Source organism: Alexandromys fortis, unplaced genomic scaffold, assembly GCF_014885135.2.
Source record: "Alexandromys fortis isolate MF-2015 unplaced genomic scaffold, M_Fortis_MF-2015_v1.1 scaffold_80, whole genome shotgun sequence".
In the NCBI taxonomy this organism is placed as follows: domain Eukaryota; kingdom Metazoa; phylum Chordata; class Mammalia; order Rodentia; family Cricetidae; genus Alexandromys; species Alexandromys fortis.
Genome location: NW_026068174.1, coordinates 3,878,340 through 3,886,770, shown reverse-complemented (window position 1 = coordinate 3,886,770; position 8,431 = coordinate 3,878,340). Strand labels below are relative to the sequence as shown.

Below are 8,431 nucleotides of genomic sequence, written 5' to 3'. Positions count from 1 at the left end.
AGAGTGAACAAGAAGTGGGCATATAAAATCTCGACGCCCACCCCGGAGTGACCCTACTTCCTCCAGCAAAGATCAACCTTCTAAAAGTTCCACAATGTTCCCAAACAATGTCATCAGTGTTCTTGAGTCGGGGGGGGGGGGGGGGGGGGGGACATGTCCCATTCAAGCTGCAGCACTGAAGGAACACTCAAACAGAAGGTGGGTAGGCTATTGAAAAGAGGCCCCACTCGTATAGAGGCCACAGAGCTGGGCTGTAGCCTCTCTTCTGGGCCTATACAGGACTTCACGGTGGCTGGATCTTGGCATGAGAGGTTTGGCAAGGAGACTGCAGAGGGGTGTCAGGAGCCAGGTGACGACACCCCAGATGGTGGAGGAATTTCTGTCTTTCATTTCTTCAGTCCTTCTGCCTTCATCATCTAAGTCAGATTGTCCTTACCTGGCCCAGACGCTCCTGGGAAGTTTTTGATGACTGGACATTCTCCTTAATTCAGGCCTGTTCGTCCCCAGTTTAACATCTCCGGAGTTTGTTTAGGAACAGGCAGGCTGAAGGCACTGTCCTTACGACAGTGATCAAGCCCCTGGAGGTAGTGGTTGCTGTCTCCCCGCACCCTGCCTGGGGCCTGAGCCACTTCCTGGCCTCTCCTTCCCCGTCTGTGGAAAACCAGGCAGATGCGAAGCTGTCTGCCCTGTTCCACACAGTTTGAGGGTGCTTTTCAGAACCCATAGTTATCCACTCTTTTTCTTAAACTATATTAATTTATTTTTTGAGTTGGGGAACTCAGGGATCCCCTGACGGCTCTGAAGTCTTTGTGTAGCTGCAGATGACCTTGAACTTCTAATCCTCCTGCCTCCTGCCTGTGCCGAATTACAGGTGTGTGTGGCGCTGAGGCTCCAGTCCAGAGTTGTGCACAGGGGCAAGCATTCTACCAATGGAGTTACAGCTCCAGCTGTCCGCCTGCCCCCTCCAGTCAGCTCTCTCTAACGTCTGTGTAGCAGCGGCAGGCAGAGTTGTTCAAACTCTAGGATTTAGCCTCCCGGTTCCAGAGGCCGGAAGTCCAAAAGCCCACGTCCATAGGACTGCTGGACCGAGGCTCTCAGGAGAGCTCTCCTCCCTGGCTTCTACACCTGTGGACAATTAATTAGTGGTGTTCCTTGACCTTACACACCCCTCTAATCTGCCTTTTATCTTTACCGGCCTCTCCCTACATGGCCATATTTCTGCACTGACTTTCTTCTGTGTGCCTCTGCCCTTATTTTCTTAGAAGGTATCAGTTTCTAGACTTCTGGTCTACTATCATCTTGTCTTAACTCGATAGTACAAACAAAGACCCTGGTCCCAAATGTCGTCACGTTGCGTGTTGATGTGCGTGTGTCTTCTGGAGGATGCGATTCCGATCCACTCCAAATGCAGCAGAAAGCAGTGCAACAGCAGGAAACTGCCCAGGAATTGCCATGCATGGGGATGAAATCATTTCTCTCTGAGCTATGAGGAAAAGCAGGGACAGAATGCACAGGAATCTGAGAAGGACTGTGCCCCGGGCTCAGGGACAGAGTCCAGACGGGAAGCTGGTTTGTTCTGTCACCAGACTGTCTTGTGCTTTTCCTGGCTGCTCCTTCTGCCCTGCAACCAGCAGGAGAGAAGGCGGTGCTCGGAGGAAGGAGCCAGGAGAAGCTCTGCTGGCCATGTGTGCACGAGCCCTGGGTGGTCCCAGCATCCGAGATGCTGCGGTTGTCAGGACCGCCGCTGACCTCATCTGGGAGGCAGCAACTCTGTCTGCCGTGTAGGGAAAGACAGGAATGTTTCTCAGAAGGAAAAGAGATATAGGAAACATTCCTGGCAAAACATAGCTTTGTCTTTTTTCTGAGCCACCAGTGTGGGAGGGACAGTCTCACCACCTTAGGACTTCAGAGTCTGCATGAACCCAGGACCTTCCTGTGTTGACTAGGGCAGAGGGGCTTTACAGACAGAGCTACCCAGAGTTCATGGCTGAGATTCAAGTCAGCTCTGTGAGACCCACAAACCCTGGCCATAGGTGTCATTTGCACGCTTCCTATGCCAAGTCACCCTGCCCCTAGAGAAGACAGGGATGACCTCTTGCTGTTGGCTACTCTGGCCTCCCGTGATGGTTTTGATGAAAATGGCTCCCATAGGTTCATATATTGGAATGTTTTGTCCTGAGCTGGTGGAACTGTTTCAGAAGGGTTGGGCGGTATGGCCCTATTGGAAGAGGTGTGTCACTGAAAATGGGCTTTGAGGCTTCAAAAGCCCACACTATCCCCAATTAGATCTCTCTGCCTCATTTCGTGTCTCAAACTATAAGCTCTCAATACTCAGTGAAACACCTGCCTGCCCATAGCCGTGCTCCCCTGCCGCAATGGTCAGGCATGCACTCACTGAAACCTTAAGCCCCAATGACCTCTTTCCTCTGTAAGTTGCTTTGGTCATAGTGTCTTCCTGCAGCAATAGAAGAGTAACTAAGACACCCCACCTCCCACATCCTGTATCAATTCTCTGTGGTGTTCACTTAAGGAGACAGCCTTCCTGCGGTCAGTCTCTGAGATTTGGACATGTAGTGTTGGGTGAAACCTTGGATCATTGGCATGGTTCCTTCCTCTTACTACCATAGTGACTGTGTGGTGGTTTGAATTGGAATGCCCCCATAGACACCTGTGTTTGAATACTTAGTCTATAGCTAGTGGCACTATTAGAAGGTGTGGCTTTGCTGGAGTGGGTGTGGCTTTGTTGGAGGAAGTGTGTCACAAGGAGGTGGGCTTTGAGGTCTCAGAAGTTCAAGCCGGTTCTTTCCTTGCCGTCTGCAGATCCAGATGTAAAACTGAGTTCTTTCTTCAGTATCATGTCTGCCTGCATGCTGCCGTGCTTCCTGCCATGATGAAAATGGACTAAACCTCTGAAACTGTAAGCCTATCTAATTAGATGTTTTCCTTTATAAGAGCTGCCGTGGTCATGGTGTCTCTTCACAGCAACAGAAACCCTAAGACAGACTGGCTAAGGAACTTGAGCCAGTGATGAAGGTACAGCTCCCACTGGCTTCAGTAGTCAGAAGGCCTGAACCTGATGTGGGATACCCTTCTATATGCTGTGAATGTTTTATTACCATTGGTTAATAAAGAAACTGGTTTGGTCAATAGCCAGGCAGAATAGAGCTTGGCGGAAAATCCAAGCAAAGATAAACAGAAAAAGAAGGCGGAGTTTGGGAAACTTAAGCAGCAGATGGAGAAGCAAGATGCGAAGTAACAAGCCACGAGCCTCATGGTGAAATATAAACTAATAGAAATGGGTTGATTTAAGCTGTAAGAGCTAGTTAATAATTAGCCTGAGCTATTAGACCAAAAATTATGTAATTAATATTAAGCCTCTGAGCGTTTATTTTTAAAGCAACTGCAGGACCAGGTGGGGATGAGAAACTGCCAGTTACATGAACCTGCAGCTACCAGGCCATCCTAAGAAATGGCTACCAACAGACAACATGGTGCCAAGCCCAAGGAAAGAAGAACAAGGTATACATGCTAGATAGATACTTTACCAAGTAAGCCCCCTCCTTGGTCCTATAAGGTTCTTCACTGTTTTTAATGTGTATGAAAAACGAGTGGGTACCTGAGGAGGAAGTGGACTTACAGGGAGTTGTGAGCTTCCTGATGTGGGCGCTAAGGGCTGAACTGGGATCTTCTGCAAGAGCAGTAAAAACTCTTAACCACTGAGCATCTCTGCAGTCACCCCCTTCCAAAAACATTCTTACTGAAGGCTCGTTAGGGTCTGATCCAAGCAGAAATGACAGCACACACCTGTAATCCCAGGACCTTTAGCCTCACCCTGGCCTCCAGCTCTCAGGACTGCTTCTGTCTGTTTTTCTGTCTGGACTACAGTTAGGAACATAGTTGTCTCTTCCAGAAGAACATGGGCCCGTGCTCCACCTTCATTCTTGAGATGCCTCCTTATTTTTCTTTTTTTTTTTTTTTCTCTTCTCACTAAGGTTCTTAGGTTAGGCCGGTATTTTCTCTCTAGCATGGGCTGTTCCAAAACTTGAGATCCTCCTGCCTCTGCTTTCTGAGTGCTGAGATTACAGGCAAATGCTATCACACCTGGCTCCCCCTTTCCACGTCCACCTCTGAATACGTCCACATGGCTGGAGAAGGGAGGGGTCAGTGGTTGGCTGCTACCTCTGCCAGGAACACCGGGCCTCTGCAGTCTTCCTGAGCAGCACCCGTTTTCCGAACTGACCCTCCATTGCCGCTTTGAGACGTCCTCCCCGGTCAGTTTCCCTATCTGTCTCCTCAGATGGATGTCTTTCAGGGACCCTTAGGCTGGAGATTGCGCTGGCTGCTTTGCAGGCCTGTCTCCCTGACAGCCTACGGTTCCTTGAGGCCACAGGCTGTGAGTTCTTTACCTCAGCATACCTAGGGCTTAGCTGTAGATGCTTAATAGGTGGGCCTCGTCAGCGTGATGGCACACATCTGGAACCCCAGCTCTCAGGAAGCGGGGGAGGAGGATTGGAAATTTGAGGCTAGTCTGGGCTACATATCAAGCCCTTGTCTCAGAAAGTCAAGGGCTTGGTTGTGGTTCAGTGGAAGGGTTGTGCTCTTAGCGTGCACAGGGGCTGGGTTTGCTCCAAGAGAGAAATAGTGGCCCTGGAAGTGCAAACAAGAGAAGCAAGGAAACCCCAGGAAAGAGGAAAAGGGGGAGAGAGTATGTCAGCCAGGATGGACCCTGGGCTGGGCTGGCCAGGCCTGAGACTCATCTCGACCCCACCCCTGACCACAGCATTACACTCTGTTTCTGCTCGTTCTGGTTCTGCTGTTGGAAATTTTATTATGAGATAGTACACATGCCTCCCTCCGCAAAATCACACGTGGACACTTGGATGAGATATCAAAGTGGACACGCTCATGTGGACAGTACTGTCCTGTGGAAGATGCTCTGAACGGGTCCCCGCATCTGCCTTCAGGCCCTGTGACAATAGGGTGAACACCGTTCAGACGCTCTACCCGTGACACCCCTGCCCCGTGCTCCTCATACCCTGAAGAATACGACACGTGCCTTGTCGAATCTAACGTCTTTTGTTTAATGACGTGACCGTGGGAGTCACTCAGCTTGGGAATTATGCATTACTGCTTTGTGGAAGGACTTAAGCTTTTTCTACACATGACCTCTTTGAACCTAAGAAGATGTTTACAGTTTCTGGTACAAGGGTGGATAAAGTGCGTATTCAAATCAAACATTTACTGATAATCAATCACAGAGAGTTTAATGGCCAGCCCGGAACTGGAGCTTATTCGGAAGATTTTTGTTTTGTTTTGCTTGAGCCAGGATCTCTCTGTGTAGTCCTGACTGTCCTGAATCTCCCTATGAAGGTCAAGCTGACCTTGAACTCACAGAGGTCTGCTGGCCTGGGTCACTTGGTTAGGTACTTGCAGCCAAGTTCAAGCTCTGGGGCCCACAAGACTGAGGGGGAGAACTGACTCCTGCAGGTTGTCTTCTGACTACCACACGGGGGCTGTGCTGTGTATGTGCTCAGATTCCTATGCACACACCTTAAGTAAATAATTTAGAAAGAATTTGATCCTGGCTGAATATCTGATATCCTGGAGCACAGATCATCTTCAGTGGTTTTCCTATTAGTTGCTTGATAGTTCAAAATTTTTAAATTAAGAAACTTGATTTATTTTATGTATATGAGTGTTTTATTCGCGTGTATATCTCCGTATCACATGTGTGCCCGGGAGCAGGGGGAAGACACTGTCAGGGCACATGCAGGGCCATGACCCACTCAGCCCCATCTCCTGGAAAGCCTGCTTGGCTCAGGGGTAAAGTGTGCATGGAGGGAGAGGAGCTAGAGATGTGACCACGTCCTGTGACTTCATGGAAGGCCAGCTGTAAAGGCCAGGAAGAGGAGGAGGGCTGGAAGAAACTTAAGAGGGACAGTTGGGGACTGGGGAGGCAGGAGGTCTTGGAGGGATGTGGGGAGAGTCAAGAGAGAAACCTTGAAGCCAGTGGGGCTGCTTCTTAAGCTTTGCTGTCTTGGATCTGAATCCTTGTCATCATTTCCTCAGGCTAGCATGACAAAAAATAATAAATAAATAAACAAATAAACAAACCTGCAAACTGTGTGGGGGGGTTAAACATAACAAAACAAACACCAGAGGCGTATCTTTTAGGGTTCTGGAGACCAGTCTGAATTCCAGGTGTGGTCTTGCCTGCTTTTCCCTGCTTCTGGTGGCTTCTGTATGGTCAGAGGCAGGTCCCGTCTCAGACCTGTGGTCCACAGTAGGACCTGCAGAGCATGGGGAGCTACAGGCAACACCTGTGTCTTTTCCTGGGAAGCACAAAGTCCCTAGCGTCACTGTCTGTCCAGTCTGCCCTCTTGTTTCCTTTGGCGGCTTGTGCCGTGGTGTCAGAACTAAAGTGCTTGCCGAACCCCAGGTAATTCCCCTGGGTTTTCCACTAAAGTCTTTACAATTTTAGCACTTAGGATTTTGAGGGATTTGTTGTTTTCTTTTTGACAGTGTTTCAGGTTGGCCTCGAACTCTACACACCAGAGGATGACCTTGAATTCCTGATCTCCTCCTGCCTATCTCTTCTGGTTACTTTTTAATGTGTACCCAATGTTTTGAGTCTGATAAACTAAGAAGGGTCCTCAGATGAATACATAGATAACATATTGGTCACGGAGCAGAGCTCCCTCCCATGTGCCTCCTCGCCCCCCCCTCCCCCCTCCCCCCTCCCCCTCCGGAGTGCCCTGTGGCCCAAGCTCTTTGGGGCTGCCATTTGAAGTGGGGGTGCTCCAGGTGGAAGGGACACACACAGCTGCGAGGCACCCACGGGCCGCAGTATGGAGACACCTTAGTTAAAGACCACAGTGCTAGAGGCCAGAAGCAGAGGGGTGGGCTCTTCAGGCTCTACAAAGCAGAGCTGCTGGAGCAAGCCGCCCTGGGGATGGAACTTGTGGTCCAGAGAGAGAAATTCCCTTACAGTACAGCTGAGCAAAGCCGTCCCTGTTGCCATGGCCACCACCATCATTATCACCAGCAGCATCAATCCCCACCATCTCAGTGATGGCTAGCACATCTGGCCAAGCACGAGTGGACACAGGAAGCAACCAGAACTCTGCAGAGAGTAGCCAGTACAAGTGGAAATTGTCAGGGCTGCTTTGGGAAATGCAGCTGTGCACGTGCCTTGCCCTTAATTCGGCAGCTGCCTTCCTGGGTCACATCCCAGTGACAGTGAGCAGCTGGGTGTATTTAATCCCAGAACTCAGGAGGCAGAGGCAAGTGGATTTCTGTGAGTTCAAGACCAACTTGGTCTATATAGCGAGTTCCAGGCCAGTCAGAGCTACATGGTAAGACCCTGTCTCAACCACCACCACCGTCAGCTCACACACATACACACACAATAAAATAAACCAATGTCAGTGAGCACATGAGCTACCTGGACACTTTCACTATAGCTGTATTCTTAATAGGCAAAATCTGGTGGAAACCCAGCGTCCACCTACAACAGAACGAATGTGTCATGGAATATTTGCATCATGGGATGTCATCCAGCCCAACTTCTTTTCTTTTTAACAACTGATTAAGTCAATTTATTAAAATAGTTGACTTAGGCAGCTGCAATAGTGACTTCAGCCTCCACTCCTGGCTCAGTACTGATGGAAGTAACCTGTTTAACAATCTCAGAAGGGCTGAGCAAGTCAATGAGCCGATTGTGGATTCTCATTTGGAAACAAACCCATGTCTTGGAATCTTCACCACAAGGTGTTTTTCTTGTAGTGAGTCCAGGGTCTTGGTGGGCATGCTCACGGGCCCCTTCACTTTCAGATTCTTCTCCTTTGCGCCTCCGATCAGGTCAGCACACACCTTCTCCAGTGACTTCACCTTGTGGCTGGTGAGCATGATTCGAATCTGGTGAATTGCCACCTCGGGTTCCACAGGCGTCTTTTTGGTATCTTTGAAAGCCACGGCTGCGGCATGGCTTCCTGATGGACTTGTTCCAGCAGCGACGAATAGCTGAGAGTCAGGAGGGGGAGCTGGCTGAACAGACCTCCGCGGCACATGCCACCACTCCTTAGAAAGCTAGCCAACTTCTTGCACTGTGGGTTTTGACCCGATATGGGTCACATAACTGAATGTCAGTATTGGCAATGGTGGAAGCTTTCTGAAGACACAATGGCTAAAAAGTAATTGAAAATCAAGGAAGTGACTGATCCAAGGTGTTTCTGATAGCATTTATCCATGTCACATTGCATGACTCCGACATACACTTTACTCTGAACACACAGCATGCATACTTTGCACATGCATGCCTGAAGGAACGTTGGCTCGGATTTGAGATTGTAGGACCCAGCCATGACAAGCTCAACAGAAGCCTGAGTCTCAGTAGTTTACCCTGCAGCAATCCATGGTTTCCATAAAAAAA

General features: G+C 49.4%; 1 pseudogene; it reads right to left on the bottom strand.

Moving 5' to 3' along the window:
• Positions 1-7,615: 7,615 nt before the first annotated feature.
• Positions 7,616-8,431, bottom strand: part of LOC126492293 (40S ribosomal protein S20-like) — a 3,685-nt pseudogene continuing 2,869 nt past the window's right edge.